Genomic DNA, 18,083 nt, shown 5'->3' on the forward strand with positions numbered 1-18,083 from the left:
TGCGACCTCCTCAACACTGGCGGTAACGCCGGTTCTGGTAACCGTGGTGACCTTCTCTCCAAGGCGGTGTCCAGTGACTCCTCCAGTTCCTCACGGACAGGTGGACCACGAGGTGGCGACAATCTGCTGGACTCGAGCATGCCTCGAGGTGGCGACAATCTCCTGGACTCAGGCAAGCTGTACACGGGAGTAAGAGGATTAAGTGGTGGTCCCGATACTGCCCGCGCCGTGTCAGGAGGGGAGATAAGGGTCGGGGGGTCCCTAACTAGGGGTGTGGGAGCGACTGGGGTTTCCAAGTCCCCTGCAGGTGCCAGATCTCTAATAGAGACCGTGTCCTCTTGCCCGTCAGGATATGCCAGATAGGCATATTGAGGGTTGGCGTGGAGGAGATGGACCTGTTCAACCAAAGGGTCGGACTTGCGGGTCCTAACATGTCGCCGCAGGAGGACAGGTCCTGAGTACATCAACCAAGACGGTAATGAGGTCCCAGAGGAAGACTTCCTAGGGAAGGAAAACATCCTCTCATGTGGAGTAGCGTTGGTTGCCGTACACAGGAGTGAGTGGATGGAATGGAGCGCATCAGAGAGTACCTCTTGCCAACGGGAGGCTGGAAGACCTTTAGACCTCAACGCCAGTAAGACAGCCTTCCAGACTGTAGCATTTCTCGTTCAACCTGTCCGTTACCCCGGGGTTGTAACTCGTAGTTCTACTTGAGGCAATCCCTTTTGAGAGCAGGTATTGCCTCAAGTCGTCACTCATGAATGACGAGCCCCTATCACTATGGATATAGCTGGGGTAACCGAACAGGGTGAAAAGATCCTGTAATGCTTTGATAACCGTGGCAGCGGTCGTATCAGAACAGGGAATGACAAAAGGGAATCGTGAGTACTCGTCAATCACATTGAGGAAGTACACGTTCCGATCTGTCGAAGGAAGGGGGCCCTTGAATTCCACACTCAGTCTTTCAAAAGGGCGAGTGGCCTTAATGAGGTGTGCCCTGTCAGGTCGGTAGAAGTGCGGTTTGCATTCAGCACATACCTGGCAGCTTCGGGTTATGGACCTGACATCCTCCACTGAGTAGGGTAGGTTCCGGGCCTTTACGAAATGGAAGAGCCGAGTGACCCCCGGATGGCAGAGATCATTGTGGAGGGCCTATAATCGATTCTCCTGCACACTTGCACATGTTCCACGCGACAGGGCGTTTGAGGGCTCATTGAGCTTCCCTGGACGGTACATGATATCATAGTTGTAGGTGAAGAGTTCGATTCTCCACCTCAAGATTTTATCATTTTTGATCTTACCCCGTAACGTGTTGTTGAACATGAACGCCACGGACCGCTGGTCCGTGAGCAGGGTGAATCGTTTTCCCGCCAAGTAATGGCGCCAATACCAAACGGCCTCCACAATGGCCTGGGCCTCTTTTTCCACCGCAGAGTGCCGAATTTCAGGGCCTTGGAGGGTGCGAGAGAAAAAGGCGACGGGCCTGCCCGCCTGGTTAAGTGTGGCGGCCAGGGCGCAATCAGATGCATCACTCTCCACCTGAAAGGGGATGGACTCATCAACAGCGTGCATCGTGGCTTTCGCGATGTCGGCTTTTATCCCTTCAAAGGCTAAGCGAGCCCCTGTTGCTAGGGGAAAGGAGGTAGACTTGATGAGCGGACGGGCTTTGTCCGCATAATTGGGAACCCACTGTGCATAGTATGAAAAGAAGCCTAAGCATCTTCTCAGTGCTTTGATGCTAGTGGGCAGGGGAAGTTCAAGGAGGGGACGCATACGGTCTGGATCAGGGCCAAGGACCCCGTTTTCCACCACGTATCTGAGAATTGCTAGGCGGCGCTTGCGAAATACGCACTTCTCCCTGTTGTAGGTCAGATTCAGGCGAGACGCAGTGCGTAAAAATCTAAAGAGGTTGGCATCGTGGTCCTGCTGGTCATGGCCGCAGATAGTGACGTTATCCAGGTACGGGAAGGTAGCCCGCAGCCCGTTCTGGTCCACCATTCGGTCCATTGCACGCTGGAAGACCGAGACCCCATTCGTGACGCCAAAGGGAACCCTTAAAAAGTGATAAAGACGACCATCCGCCTCAAAGGCCGTGTATTTTCGGTCCTCTGGGCGAATGGGGAGCTGGTGGTAAGCTGACTTCAAGTCAATGGTGGAGAACACCCGGTACTGCGCAATCTGATTGACCATGCCAGATATGCGCGGGAGAGGATACGCATCCAGCTGCGTATATCTATTAATGGTCTGACTATAGTCTATGACCATCCGGGGTTTGTTTCCAGTTTTAACCACCACTACTTGCGCTCTCCATGGACTAGAGCTAGGTTGGATGATCCCTTCCCTGAGGAGCCGCTGAACTTCAGATCGAATAAAGATCTGATCCTCAGCGCTGTAACGCCTGCTGTTGGTTGCGATGGGCTTGCAGCCTGGCACGAGATTCTCGAATAAAGATGGTGGGGTGATTCTGAGTGTCGAGAGGCTACACGTGGAGCGCGCTGGGCAATTTGGAGGCTGCTGTGCTCCCACTGAAAGTGGAGGGAGTGGCCCATCGTACTGCAGGGTCACACTCCTCAGGTGGACCATAAAGTCTAGTCCCAGGAGTATCGGAGCGCAAAGGTGCGGTAACACAAGGAGCCTGAAGTTCTCGTAAACTGTGCCCCGCACCGTTAGGTTAACCACGCTGCTCCCTAGCACAGTAACAGACCGGGACCTCGACGCCATCGAAATTGTCTGTCTGACAGTCCGTACTCGGAGACCGCACCGTTTCACGGTGTCAGGGTGAATGAAGCTCTCCGTGCTCCCGCTGTCAAACAAACAATGAATTTGGCGTCCGTTTACCTCTCTGCCCATCATGGACTTGTCGAGTCTGTGAGGCTTGGCCTGGTCCAGGATGATTGACGCCACCGTTGGGTCTTGGGTGCAACTGCAGGCAGCTGAGATGGTTGATGATGATGACCCCTGCTGGTCGTCTGTGGTCGGTGCCGACCAAAATGGCTGCGCCCATGGATCGCACGTGGTCGGTGGCACTAAAAGTGGCGGCCCCTGCAGGTCGCACGTGTCTTGCGTCTCCGTCGTCAGGAATGGCGGCGCTCTGGAATCGCACGTGGTGGAAGACCTTGAAGACGCTGGAGACAAGGAGACAGGCTCTGGAGAATCACACGCCGCGCTGCTATGTTTGGAGAGTGGTTTCGTCCTGCAGACTTTGGCATAATGCCCTTTCTTTCCACACGCGGAGCACAATACCGTTCTAGCTGGACATCGCTGCCGAGGGTGTTTCGCCAATCCACAGAAGTAACACCACGGGCTTCCTGGAGCTGCCGCCGTCGTCAGGTCCGAGGTTGGAAACACAATCGCGCAGTTTTTCGGAGCCGCTGAATAAAGTAGAGTCGGTGGCTGTACTTGCCACGATGTTCCCACGTGGTCGGTGGGGTACGTTTCTGGACTTCTGGAGGCCATTTCCATAGCGTCAGCCAATTCTATTGTCTTAGCGAGGTCTAGATTACCTTGCTCTAGCAGCCGAAGGCGAATATACGATGAGCCGATTCCCGCCACGAACGCATCTCGGATCAAGTCGTTCGTATACTGGGCCGCCGACACTGGCTTGCAGTTGCAGGCTCTGGCTAGCTGCTGAAGTTCACACAGGTACTGTTCTGTCGTTTCGCCGGGCTGCCGCCGTCGAGTGGCTAGAAGGTGTCGAGCATGGATCTCGTTTGGCGGTTTGTTGTACCGTTTCTTAAGTAGTTCGATGGCCCCTATGTAGTCTTGGGCATCGTGGATTGATAAGAATACGGTGTCGCTTACCCTCGCGTGGAGGACCCGCAGTCTATCGGCGTCGTTTTGAATGGCTGTTGAGGCATCGATGTAGTCTTGAAAACACTTTAACCAATGGTTGAAAGTGTTTGACGCTCCTGCTGCACGTGGATCTAAAGTAAGCCGCTCGGGTTTCAACATTTGCTCCATGGTTTTTTTTTTCAAAATTTTGTTAGTAATAAAATTGATGCGCGATTAAATCACTTGGGAGGCTAGATTGTACCCGGGAAATAAAGGCTTTTATTACTAACAAGAATGGAGCACGCTATATACAATACAATCCCAGACTAAAGGGTCACCAGGCAGTGCAGTGACCTTTATACTTCCCCAGGTAGGCGGAGCCAACTGGAGTGTACCACAGAACAATATCAACAGGTAGAACAGCCCAACCCTAACCCCAACAGTGACAACAGTAACATATCTACAAACACCCATAGTGCTGACCATCCATGGCTCAGCACTCCTAGTGGTAACCAACTATGGTTCACCACAGACATCATACAGAATTGAAATTGGGTGCAGGAGCTTGAGTCTCAGTTCTGTCTAATGGAGTTAAGTGGCTGCAAAATGTTACTCTGCAAGCCACATCAATCAAAAATCAAGATCTAGGAGGAATCAAAAAGTCAGCTGGATGCAGCATTAAGATACAAAGGTAGAAAGATTTCTGTGACAGTATATGTCATTCAGAACCAGGAATGCTTTTTGATAAGTAGGAAAGCCTGTATAGGGTCTGATCCTAATCCTTAAAGTTGAAGAAGTCAACGACCAAGAACAATAGTAACAAAGTTTCTATTACAAAGGCTGTGCAGGAAAAATACAAAACTACAGCTGTCACTTTATTGCAAATACCCATCAACTATACAGAACAAGAAGATAAAAATTTTGAGGAACCAGATGCCTTCACTACCTTGACCACTCAAATTTTCCAGCAACAGTGTGGACGTTGTAAGATTTTCAGGAGGTTCAAATCAAGATGAGGAATGTGTTCAGATTCGTACATGCTGTCTTGAAGGGTGGCCAGAGTATGTTCCCAGTAACCCTGTCCTGAGGCAGTACTTTGGAAAATGTCACCATTTCAACATCATTGATAATCTCTTCATCTATAATAAGTGGTTGGTGGTCCCACAAGCTTTCCGTTGGAGATCCTCTAGAAAATTCACCAGGGACATCTTGGTATTACCAATTTTGGGCCGGGATATAACAAACTGTATGGTGGTCATGTATCTCACGATCTATTGACCTCTTTTTAGGGCTCACGATCTATTGAATACATGGTCTTCGACTGCATCACAAGAAATAGGAGCAGGAGTGGACCATAAGGACTGTTGAACCTACTCCGCCATTCAAAATGATCATGCCTGATTTGGGTTTTGGCTCCATTTTCCAACCTGCACATGTGTCATTCACAGATAGGAGCAGAAAGAACCACTTCTACCATTTTTACCATCCTGGTCAGGGAGCACCTTGGTATGAACCTATTTGGATTCAAAGGAAAAGTATTTCTCATCATTGTGGATTTTTATTCCCAATGGACTGAGGTGAATAAGCTGTGAGTCCACCTGTGAAGTCATTTTAAACTCTCTGAAGAGAATATTTTCCATGCATGACATTTAGGGATTTTTATCTCTGACAATGTGCCACAATTCACCAATGGGTCTTTCCAATCCTTTGCAACATCGTATGGATTTATCCACGTTACAAGTTCACTGAGGTACTCTCGGGCCAATGGAGATGTTGTAAGGGGTTTTACCATGAAAGGCCTCTTCAGAAAAAAAGAGGATTTTGGGCCAGCCCTGCTCAGCTAAGGTCTACACTGTTGCAGAATGGCTGTATTGAGCTTTTGGTGGGCCACGGACTAACATAGAAGAATAGACCATAAGAGCAGGAGTAGACCATTCGACCCCTCGAACATGCTCCACCATCTAAAATGATCATGGCTGATCCTCTATCGCCATACTCCGCTATCTCCACATATCCCTTGACGTGCTTAGCACTGTCTTCTGTGTTCGGACAATGTTATGTCTGACAGAAGGAATCTGTTGCCAGCAGTGACACAGAAGCACAGCAGTAGGCAGGTGGGTTCCAAGCCACCAGCAGTCCTTTGCCTGCCCAGTTTCTGAACAAGTGCCAAAACGAACCTCAAAAAGCAAACTAATCTCTGCAGATGAAACAGAACAGGCTATTCCTGGCATGCAGGCAAGATTGTCTTTATATGCCCTGGTGTGTCAGCATAACCGGCAACTGAATCGCAAGCACGCTTGCAGCAAACCTCTTGGAAAGTTTTCATACCATTTTTATTTCAATATTATGCGTATCACAAGGTTAAGGCACAGCAGCACATTGTGATACATGCAGCACCTTCATTATTAATTTTTCAATAAAGATATAATGCATCACACCTCCAATTTTACATTCCATGTTTACTTTTGATTTTTAGATGGAAAGCAATATTGAAGAATGGTGGTTTATTAAAAATATAATTTAAAGCCAGAATTTCCCAAATCACAATTGAGTCGTGCATGATGCTTCCTGCAGTGGCTGCTGACCTTCTACCTACTCTTTCATTCTATTTCTCCTGTTCCTTTTCTTGTGATATCCTTCTTGCTGCTTAATTTTCACAAATATACATGGCCCTTTTTCATGACTGCATTGTGAATCACATATAAAGTACACCCCTTTCATCAGCTAACTCTCTCCAAAGCATGCTATAAGAAAAGTCCAAATATGGAAAGCATTATCTGAAGACTGCAACAAACTTCTGGCTGCTGGTGCGCTTACTTGTCAGTGAATGCACCAAGTGTATGAGAGAATCGTGATGTCATGAAGTGTGTTTTTTCTGTGTTGGCTGTGACTGAGTTGATAGCATCCTTACTTCAGAGCCACAAAGTTCAAGTCCAACTCCTGGACTCAAGCACACAAGCCAAGGCTGATGCTCCAATGCAGTACTGAGGGAGTGCTGCACTGTCATAGATGCCATCTTTCACAACAGATGTTAAACCAAGTCATCCTATTCAAGCGGATGTAAAGGATCCCATGGCACTGTTTCAAAGGAGAGCAACGGAGTAATCCCCGATGTCTTGGCCAATATTTATCTCTTAACTGACACCACAAAAAAGCTGGTTAGTATCACATTGCTGTTTGTGGGAACCAGCTGTGTGCAAATTGCCTGCTGTTTTTCCTACATTACAACGCTGACAATGCACTTCAAAGTATTTAATATGGCTGTAAAGCATTTGAGATATCCTGTAGTCATGCAAAACGCTATATAAATGCAAGCCTTTCCTTTTTTTCATAAAATACATTACATATTTCTCCATGGCAACAAACTTTTTAGATTGTTTATTATCTTGGAATAAGTGGGGAACTGCATAATTTCCCTCAGATTTTGCCTTTATGATTCTTGCTGGAAACCATTAAGCTAAATTTTCATCCTTGGAATTTCCAGTGCATAATTAGTTTGAGGATATTGTTATCTTCAATGGTTTCAACTCTGCTTGGCAAGACCCCAACAATGGCATCCCAATAATGACGGCATAATCTCCTTCATGGGACGATTTTGATTTGATTTGATTTATTATTGCCACATGTATTAGTATACAGTAAAAAGTATTGTTTCTTGCGCGCTATACAGACAAGGCATACCGTTCATAGAGAAGGAAATGAGAGGGTGCAGAATGTACTGTTACAGTCATAGCTAGGGTGTAGAGAAAGATCAACTTAATATGAGGTAGGTCCATTCAAAAGTCTGATGGCAGCGGGGAAGCAGCTGTTCTTGAGTCGGTTGGTACATGACCTCAGACTTTTGTATTTTTTTCCTGACACAAGAAGGTGGAAGAGTGTACGTCCAGGGTGTGTGGGGTCCTTAATTAAGCTGGGAAGTGTAGACAGAGTCAATGAATGGGAGGCTGGTTTGCGTGATGGATTGGGCTACATTCACAACTTTTTGTAGTTTCTTGTGGTCTTGGGCAGAGCAGGAGCCATACCAAGCCGTGATTCAACCAGAATGTATTTTGTATGGTGCATCTGTAAAAGTTGGTGAAAGTCATAGCTGACATGCCAATTTCCTTAGTCTTCTGAGAAAGTAGAGGCGTTGGTGGGCTTTCTTAACTATAGTGCCAGCATGGGAGGACCAGAACAGGTTGTTGGTGATCTGGACACCTAAAAACTTGAATCTTTCGACCATTTCTACTTCGTCCCCATTGATGTAGACAGGGGCATGTTCTCCATTACGCTTCCTGAAGTGGAGGTGGGATCAGGATATGCAGGCTCCTGCTGCCTATGATTATGTACCCTTTTGTCCTGCAAGAGAGAGGAAAGTATGTCATTTTGTCATGCAGTCTGATTTGCTGATGTGTCTGCTCCTTGTTGCCCACTGGCAGTGTGTGTAAACTGTGAGATGTGTGTGTGCGTGTGGTACTTGGAGCAGTGCTAAGTGTGTGAGGCTGAAAAAGGAAGTTTCATTTATACGAAACCTACCCCAAAGCTAAAGTACTGGTTATAATGAAGGAAACACCACAGCCAATTTTCACACACCCAGGGCCCACAAACAGCAATATGACAATGAATGACTAGACGATCTGTTTTTGAGCCCTGTTGATTGAGGGATAAATATTGGCCAGGATCCTTGAAATTGTACGATCAGATCTGCCCAGCTGAGCGAGCAGACAGAAAGGCAGTCCAACATTGCAGCACTCCCTCAAAATTGTGTGTGAGCTGAGCCTATTTTTTATTCATAAGTTTCAGGGATGAGACTTGAACCAATAACCTTCTGACTCCTAAGTGAGAGTGCTACAAATTGAGTCACAATAAGGTGAGGCAAATGCTTGTTAAGTATGAGTTCTGACTGATGAAGATTTTTTCTAGATGAGTGATGGGGGTGTGGTGATTTGAATAGTGACTGAGGCAGGTGGTGCCATTGGTAGGTTACTGCATTGGAAGATGCATTCAATGACCTTGACTACTTATGTGTGGCGATAAAAATTATTTCTGCACCACGTTCAGACGCTCAGGACCAGACTCTTGTCATTGACCTCAACAGCTATTCTCCCAATTCCTTTTCATCATGCATTTGGAGGGTCTGCTGGCCCCCTTTGGACACATCTCTCCTTCTTTGCATCTTCACCACAAAGACTGCCAGTGCAACATCTGAGACCTATGAGCCTGCTCTCTCATATGTTCAGCCATCCTTCTCTCTTATTTCCTGGGTCAGATTTATCTCTCACGGGAATCCCATCATCTGTTCCAGCCATTTTGCTGACATGAGTTCTGACAGAGGGCCCGATCTTACCATTGCGTCGCGCCCGTTTTTGGGCGTGAAAAGTGGTATCGTCGGGCGTGAGGCCACTAACGCGATCTGTGCCCATGTCCGCGCAGATGCCCACTTTACCGAGGCCTGGGAATTGCTGCGCTCTGATTCGCGCCCATTTGCATGCATTTAAATTGAATTAATGAACTGCCCGCCCAACTTTATCATCATTTTCCCCCTTTACCATTGCGTTCGCGCGTCCAGATTCAGCGCAAAACAGACATGCTTGGCAAAGGTCTGTTTCGGGCGTTCCAGCTGCTGAAGAGGTAAATTCAGCGCTTCCAACGGCTCTCTGACTCAGATCAGTGGTGGAGGGGAGAGGGAGGCTGGTCATTCTCTGGTGGAGTGGGGGGGGGAAGGGAGACCCGATCATTTTCTGGTGAGGGAGGGTAGAGGAGGAGGCAGGTCAGATCTATCTCTGGTTGGGTGGGGGGGGGGGGGGAGGCCAGATCGTTATCTGGCGGGTGGGGGGGGGGGGGCGTGGGGAAGTGGGTCAGATCATTCTTTGGTGAGGGGGGGGGGTGGGAGAAGGGAGGCCCGATCATTGTCTGGTGGGGAGGGGGGAGGCAGGTCAGATGGATCTCTGGTGTGGGGGAGGGGGGAGGAGGGAGGCCAGATGGATCTCGGGCGGGGGGTGGGGGGGTGGGGGGGGGGGGGGGGGTGGGGGGGGGGCAGGGGGGAGGCAAGATGGATTGGGGGGAGGGCAGGGACAGGGGGGGGTCCGCTGCCACTCTGCAGATGATCAGTGGGAGGAAAGGGGGCAGGGGGTTGTGATAGCAGGGGGCGGGTGGATAAGGGTGACAGTTATGTTGTGGGGATGGGGTGATGTCTGTGGGGACCATCGCTCCTGAGCCGCTTTATCTGCTTTTTGTGGCCCGGGAGCGATGTGACAGTGGCGCGATTTTCAAATTTTTTTTCTAACTGCGCATGTGCAGTTCAGAGCTCCGATCGTTTCAGGCATGCTAAGCCCCGCCCACAGCGCGATTCAGACCCGCAATTTTTTTTCAGGCTAAGTGCGTATGGGGGCGCCTGAAAGCAGATTTCCAAGTCGGATCTGAATTGCACCCAGATTCAGCACTTAGAATGAAAGTGGTCAAATCAGGCCCAGAGTTTGCATCCGAAATGTCGATTAACTTTTCAGATGCTGTTTGAGCTGCTAATGTCTAAAATTTCTAGGTTTTATAGTGTATAGATCATTTTTCTTCAGACTTCTCTATAATGTTATCCCTTTTAAGTTTAAACTGCAATTAGAGTTAGTACTACTAGGGATGACTGTACCTTATTGGAGATTTTGTTTAAATCTCCAATTATAGTTGTGTACTTTCTCAATTCTGTAGTCCTTATTCCATGCTCATTTAATGTACACCCCACTACCTCTGACTAACACCGCACTGTTCTTTTCCATTTTGCCTATCTCTTTTGAAAGTTGAGTATCCTGGAGTATTTATTTCCCAACCTTGCACACATTCCAGTCACTGTAATATTGTGGTTGAACTGATACTGTGAGGAGAATGACTAAGATTCATTTTGCGACATAAACCATATTCTAGTCCATCCATTGGGCCAAATCAAATTGACAATAAAATTGCTGTGTCTCTTCAGGATTCTGAAAGCTTTCAACATTTAAAATCTCTACCTGACCTTCATTACTTGTGAGAGTTTTGTAAAGTTCATCGCTGACTTGGTGAGGAAAAGTAAATAATTTGAAATTTTGAAAGCAACTTCAGGAGTTTTTTTCAATAGAACTTTTAACATTCCATTTCCCAAACTTTTCAAATGAGACACCAAGGCACTGATTGTTTCAGCTTCTTGTAAATTAAAATGAATGATCTTTACCTATAGAAATATACATAATCTTGCCCGACGTCCCTTTCCTCCTGCTCACAACTTTCTGACCTCTGTCCTCTTCTTATGGAGTTGATCCTTCGCATGGTTACAGTTCCACAGATATTGGGTTACCAGCTGGAAAATGGAAAAGGATGGTGTTGGAGAATGTGGGGGTGGGGGGGGGGGGGGGATGTGGAATACATAAAAAGGGAATGGGATAAAGACTAAAAAGAGAAGGGATTTAACTCAGAAAGCCAAGATGTAGAATCAGTTTTGCAGAATTCTGAAACAACAAAGAACAAAAATACACTGATAGGGATAACCTACAGGCCATTATGGGTGGAATTTTCTATTCTAGGACTGAGGTGGATGCAGAAACAGAGACTGTTTGCTGCCGTGGAGGCTGCTGGGAACTTGCACTGTATCATGAAACTCTGGTTGGATTAATCATTGATTTGGGGGTTTCCTGATGTATCGCTTGGCAGGGTGCTACCCTACCGTAATATTAGGCATCATTTTTAAATGGTGTCCAGGCAGCAACCTACCCAATGTTGAGGGAGGACATGGCACAAAGAGGACATAGCGTTCTGGTACCCAAATTCAATGATGTCCTTCTGGGCGCCCTTCTCGGTGAAGTGAAGGCCAAGAAGGATGTCCTGTAGCCATAGGATGGGAGGAGGAAATTGACCATGGAAATAAACCCGGCACGGGTTCTTTAGGGCAGCCACTGCCCAAGGTGTGCAACAGAGGATTGCCCTGCAGTGCAGGAAGCAGAGGAATGACCTCATCCACTCCGTTGGGTAAGCAAACCCTTTATTGCTCACACTTGCCTCACTGAATATTTCAAGAAGTGCACTAAAGGCGCATGAGCCTCAATGGCAATTCGATGGCTCATAGCCCTACTGAGTCCATCTACTTTGCAGGCAGAGAGGCCAATGTGGGTCCCTGACCCTTCCAGATATGCTGTCTGCGGTGACGGTGGGGGAAGGGGCACAGGCTTTAAGGGCACCAGCAAGCACCACTAATGATATGCCTCTGTCAGCCTCATCTTTATAGCACATTTTCACGGCTCTGAAGGTTGCTACCCCAGACCCTTCTGGACAACCTGTAGCGTACCAATCACATGACACCCAGTCCAGTGGATTATCATTTGTAAAACTGGAAAAATTAGGAAGATAAATAAAACCTGCTCTCAACCCCCTCTTCTCTCTTTGTGCATGTTAAGTTAAGCCATAAAAGAGAGGGACAAGATGGGTGAGGGCTTTCAACTTTTCAAAGATCCCACCAAATTCAAAGAACAGACAGCCCTGTTGGCAAGTGAAAGGGGCAGGTCCTGTAGAGATGGAGAGAGGGGCTTGTGGCACCATCCAGTAAGGATCCATGCGTGTCGTAGAAATCTAAGGGTCATGTGTTCCTGCATGTTAGAGGCAGCTCATGCAGTTACTCACACTTACAGGAAGTGGGCAAGGCCCAAAAGTGACGAAGCCCAAGAGAGGACTGAGGACATCACAGAGCAAGAAAGTCCATCTGTAGAGACATCCCAGCAATTACCTGCACTCTCCACCAGCACAGATGCACACACCCCAGTGGGTATTAAATCTGGTCTAGGAAGGGTATCACATTCTGCTGGTTGCTGCATGGACACATGTTTGCAGTAGAATAAGGGAGGGGCTGGCCAAGTTCAAAGGCATTTGAAAGACTGCTGGGGAAGAGGAATTTATGAGGTTCGAATTTGATGATGTCGCTCTGGAATTGGCCTTCCAAGGGATGCTAGAGAGGCAGCGAGAGGCAAAGGGAACATCAGACAGGGATGTCAGAGGTCCTCACCAGGATCATGCGTGAGGTGGAGGAGTCCAGTAACCTGTTAGCTGATGAAGTGATGCTGACCTGTGCAGCCATGGAGGTTTCCATGGGGAGGGTGGCGGATTCCATGAAGGACCTGGTCCAGCAGATTCTACCTGAGATGTGCACAGACTTGGCAATACACTGCTGTAGTCATGGGTGAGCTTATGCAGTAGCTACATGAGGGGGGAATGGGGCACCTGGAGGGAAGTCAAGGTGCCCCTTCCCCTCAAGGAATCAAGCAAAGACCCTTGAGCACCAAAAGGCAGCAGTTCAAGACCCCTAGCTGAGGCCTCCACTCAGGATTCTCCAAGGATGTCCGGTTCTTCTAAAGTTCCTTAGCCTGTGAACACTTTAGCCTTGTACTCTTTGACCACAGCGGGAAACGTTGCCCCACAACAAAACAGCCAAGTTAAGCCAAGGCCCTCCATGCCTCAGTCTCTAGAGGATAGTTGAGTTGCACTTTATTCACTTTTGAAGTGGTTTATTTGCGATAATCCCCAAGTGCGCAACCCTCTCCACCCACCACCATCTTCTGAGGGACACCCCATGTCTCTTGCAAACATGCATGTGCAGGAAGGCAAAGGTCTTTGTCAGGGTCCTTGCGAGTCATGTGCAAGAAGTCTTCCATGCATGCTGAGCCTTTGCCCTTCACACTCTCATCTGGCCCAATGCCCTAGCATTGTGAAAATTACTTGCTGGAGTTTCCCTTCAATCTTCCTCTACACCCAGCTATGACTGTCACATTACATTCTGCATCCTCTCCTTTCCTTCTTGATGTATGGTATGCTTTGTCTGCATAGTGCGCAAGAAACAGTACTTTTCACTGAATACCAATACATGATGGGCTGAATTCCCCACTCCAGGCATTATCCTCTATGTGACAATAATAAATCAAATCAAACGTTCAAAAAAAGGGCAGGGCAGTTATTTCTGGTATCCCTCAATTGACTCACAAAAACAGATGATTGGCTGTTGCTATTTGTGGGAGCTTGAAGTGCACAATTGCTGCATTTCCAACATTACATTAGCAATTATACTTCTCTGGGCTGTAAAATGGGGATGTCCCAGGTCAGGAAAAATGTTATAAAGAAGCTCGTCATTCTTTTGTTCTTTTCTAACTTTATCAGCATTACCCTCTGTTCCTATCTCCTCCACATGCTTATCCAGCTTCCCCTTAAATGCACCTATACTATGCATTTCAACAACTCCCTGTGGTGGAGAGTGCCACATTCTCATAAATCTCTGAGTAAAAATGTTTTTTTCTGAATTCCAATTCCTTTGGAATTAGCATGGCAAGCCAGAAATCATGACCCCGTGCATGGAAAGGAAGCTAACCCAATTTCTAGCCCATGATTTTTATAGCTTTTGAGGCTACTTTTATGCTATCTTCTTTTGGAAATTTCAAGTTTTATCTACTATGCACAAATTTATGCAGTTTAAAATTAGTCACCATAATGGTAATCTATGTCAATAAAATGGGCATTATAATGTATTAGAGTGTATTGATATAAACCTATCATAACTCAGAGAACATTGCCTGTATGCTTCAATACCATAAACCTTTTAAGGATTACAAAAGATTTTTCTTTCTCTCCATTCAAGGACTGTTTGCTGGAGCTGTAAAGAGTCACTTGGAAACATTTGAATTGTACATTAACCCTTTCAAATTAAAAAGTAATTAGGAATGCTTTAGGTTCTTTTCTGAATGAGAGGGTTAAGAGAACAAATCACTTTTGGCGAAACTGTGAATTCCTTTCTTTTGCACAATGACTCATTGCCTTGTTCAGCTGAGTACCACCACAGTGTTTCACCTCAATTAAGCTCCACATAAAATGTTGAGTGGGGACTATATTTTTTTCTTTTATGAATGGCTTAGTGTTGGGCATTGCATTTCAATTGCTGGAGGTTATTAATGAGAAAAAGGGATTAAGTGTTGTCGTTAATACCTCATTTAACAACTCCCACATATTGATTAACTATATCTACAGCATCATTCAACAAAAAGGCAAAGAGTAGGTTGAAATTTTATCTAAATTAGTCAGGGGCTTTTCATACTCTGGCTGGACCGGCATGCTTTGAGGCAGGGGCCTCTGCATGTAGAAGGCTTATCACCATTAATCAGATACTCAGATGTGTGCCAGCAGCAATGCGATGAACAGTGATGCAAAACTTACCATTAGAGCCATTAGCGGTGCTGCTAAATTTGACCGGTTTAAGGTTGGCAGTTGGTCTGGAAAGCAGCCTGCTTGACTGTCTGTGGGTCTTAATTAAGATGTGTTCAATTCTAACTCCCCTGCTGTGTCACAGACCAGTGCTCAGACATTTTCAGCTGGTCCAGCCCATGACTTTGACCTTCTGAGCAGTCCAAAGTTCCCTGGGGAACCGTTCAGCTCATGAGGTCTGATTTCACACTTCTAGGCTGCTTTGCCTCTCTTCACAATGACAGGGAAACAAAGCCCTTTAGAGTAGGGCGCACGGGGACTTGTTTAAATTGGAAACTAGAGAGGTGTCAAGGAACAGGGTTATGGGCTACAGAATAGCATTTTTTAATAAAGAGCTCAGAGCTTTGAGTCAGCTTAAAAGGCTGGGTTTACCAATATAATTAACAGAGAAGGGTGTTATCTTCCTTAAGCCTGTACATTCCCATAGCATTTTATATTGTCAAATTTCCTGAATAAGACTTCTGTCTATTTAAAAAGAGAAAATATAATTAACTATAGATAGAAGCAAGTTGGTAAATGTTTTCAAACTACAAGGTTTTTAAACTATTGATGAATAATAACAGTGGGTGGGGAGCACATTGGTTATGTTTCTGGGCAAGTAATCCAGATGCATGTCTGAGTAATCCGGAGAGAATGAGCTCAAATCAGAGCAGTTTTGATATTTTAAATTCAGTACAAAAAGGAAAAAAAGGAGATTAAAACAAAAACTGGCATTGGGACAAGTGGCCATGGCAAATGGTTGTAGAAACCAAAGTGCTTCATTAATATGCTTCAGGGAAGAAAACTGGTCCTGCTCAGGCCTGGCCTATATGTGATTCCAATGTCACACAAGAAGGTTGGGCGAAATTCTCCCAAGCCCCTGCCAGTGGGGTTGATGGCGGATATGGAGGGAGAATTCAGTGGGATGTCCAGAAATCAGTTTCATGTCAGCATGAATTTACAGTGGGATCTTCTGCTGGTGCCCAGAATGGCAGGTCAGAAAACCCTCCAGAGGCTGCTCTGAACCTCATTTGTGTCCCGTTAATCGCTTCTCGGCCTTTTGGCTAAGGTCAAGTGTTGGATCAAATCCAAGATGGGGATCAATGCCTTATCTTGTCAGCTTCGATCTTGTTTGTCTATCTTTTGGGAACCATGAATAGGATTCAATTGGAATTTGAATTTGGTTTTTGGAGCAATCAAGGAATGGACTTGGGTCTGCCCAGTCCATTCTGAGCATTGATTTTGTTACTTTAAGAATGGAGTAAAAGATTTTATAAAAGTGGGATGTAGGTGAAGGTCTGACATCCCACACCAGATTCTTTACAATGCCGGTGGGAAAACATGTCAACATGAAACACACTTGAACAATGTGGCATGCAGATGTCAGGACTCAGCCCCAGGCATTGTTCAGATGTCTCCAAAATTCAGGATGGAGGCCATCTGCAATATTGGTCCCTGAAGCACCACAACAGTGGGTCAGAGGAGCATCTCCAAATGGACCTTTGAGATTAGGTGTCCAGAAAGTGGTCCATCTTCCAGCCTCAAAATATTCCTGGAGAACCATCTTCATTTTCAGGAGTTCTGTCTTCTGGCTGCAGATTGCTCCTGGAGATCTATCTTAATTTACAGGAGGTCCACTTTTTTTCTTAAATTGTGGGTCAGTGATGTGGGATGCCTTTTTAATATGGCACCTGGATACGATGGTGGACGATATGCCATCCACACTTGCCTCACCACTGAATACGGCGTGAAACACCTGGGTGCATATATAATGAGGTCAGGGCAGAAAGATCTGGCGTGTTTTTCCACGAGCCCCGACACCAGGAACACTCCACATTCTCGTCCCTTCCACAGCACTTAGTCTCAAAATTGGAGTCTTTTGCCTGTTGTCTCTAAACTCTCCTCACAAGTGGTTTGGCAAAAAACCTCAGTTGTATAAAATCTGAGCAACTGGGGATGGGCCAGGCCTTGAAGGGATTTGAAAACAAGGGTAAGAATTATAAACTGGGAGTGGATATGGGTCGGCAAATACAGGGAATATGGGTGAATGGATCTTGATGTGAGTTAAGATATTGTTAGCAGAGTTTTGTATGGCCTCAAGTTTAAGGAAGATGGAGTTGGAGACTGGCCAGGAGCAAAGTAACCTATGGTCCCAGATCTCATGGAAATTTCCAAGATTTGAGGCACCTGCGCTGTGAGCATCTGGGCAGCCTTTTGTCCCTAATTCTTGAGCAGATGTACTCTACCCACCTATACATCTGCACTGAACTCTCCTCCGTGTGGCCCACTCCAGTACTATCACACACTTGCCAGCAGCATACCATTATCATAGCTTTGGCAGACCTGGACACATTCCTACCCCCCCTTCCCCCCATTGCCAACTCACTACCACTCTGATGTTAAGATGTCCCTTAATTTGTTTCCCAAGAGTTGGCAACCCTGGCCAGCTGTCAGGAATCCATCAGAATAATCAAGTCTAGAGGGAACAAAAGTATGGATAGGAGTTTCGGCAGCGGGTGAACTGAGGTAGGGGCTGATTTGGATGGTATTACAGAGGTTAAAATAGTTGTACTGATTGATGGCTTGGTCATATTCCAGAAGTTTATCTTGGGGTCAAATGTGACATCAAGTTTGTGAGGAGTCTAATTCAACTTCAGTTGCTGGGAGAGGGATGGACTCAGTAATTAGAGAAAATAGTATGACTGGTTTCAAATATCTTTAGGTTTCTCAATATTTAACTGGAGGAAATATTTATTTTAAGTTTTTAAAAAGTTTTTATTTATTGGTGTCACAAATAGGCTTACATTAACACTGCAATGAAATTACTGTGAAAATCTCCTGGTCGCCACACTCTGGTGCCTGTTCGGGTACACCGAGGGAGAATTTAGCATGGCCAATGCACCTAACAAGCACGTCTTTCGGATTGTGAGAGGAAACCGGAGCACCCGGAGGAAACCCATGCAGACACGGGGAGAACATGCAAATTCCACACAGACAGTGACTCAAGCCGAGAATCGAACCCGGGTCCCTGGCACTGTGAGGTAGCAGTGCTAATCACTGTGCCACCGTGCTGCCCATCTAGTACTGGAAGTCGG

The 18,083-nt window shown here is 46.5% G+C and overlaps 1 protein-coding gene and 1 pseudogene across 4 annotated transcripts in view; both read left to right on the plus strand.

The window, feature by feature from the left end:
* mctp1a (multiple C2 domains, transmembrane 1a) overlaps positions 1–18,083 on the plus strand; it is a 599,923-nt gene that overhangs the window by 354,779 nt on the left and 227,061 nt on the right. The window lies entirely within an intron of this gene.
* Positions 16,033–16,258, plus strand: LOC144495386 (U2 spliceosomal RNA; annotated as a pseudogene).

Source organism: Mustelus asterias, chromosome 6, assembly GCF_964213995.1.
Source record: "Mustelus asterias chromosome 6, sMusAst1.hap1.1, whole genome shotgun sequence".
In the NCBI taxonomy this organism is placed as follows: domain Eukaryota; kingdom Metazoa; phylum Chordata; class Chondrichthyes; order Carcharhiniformes; family Triakidae; genus Mustelus; species Mustelus asterias.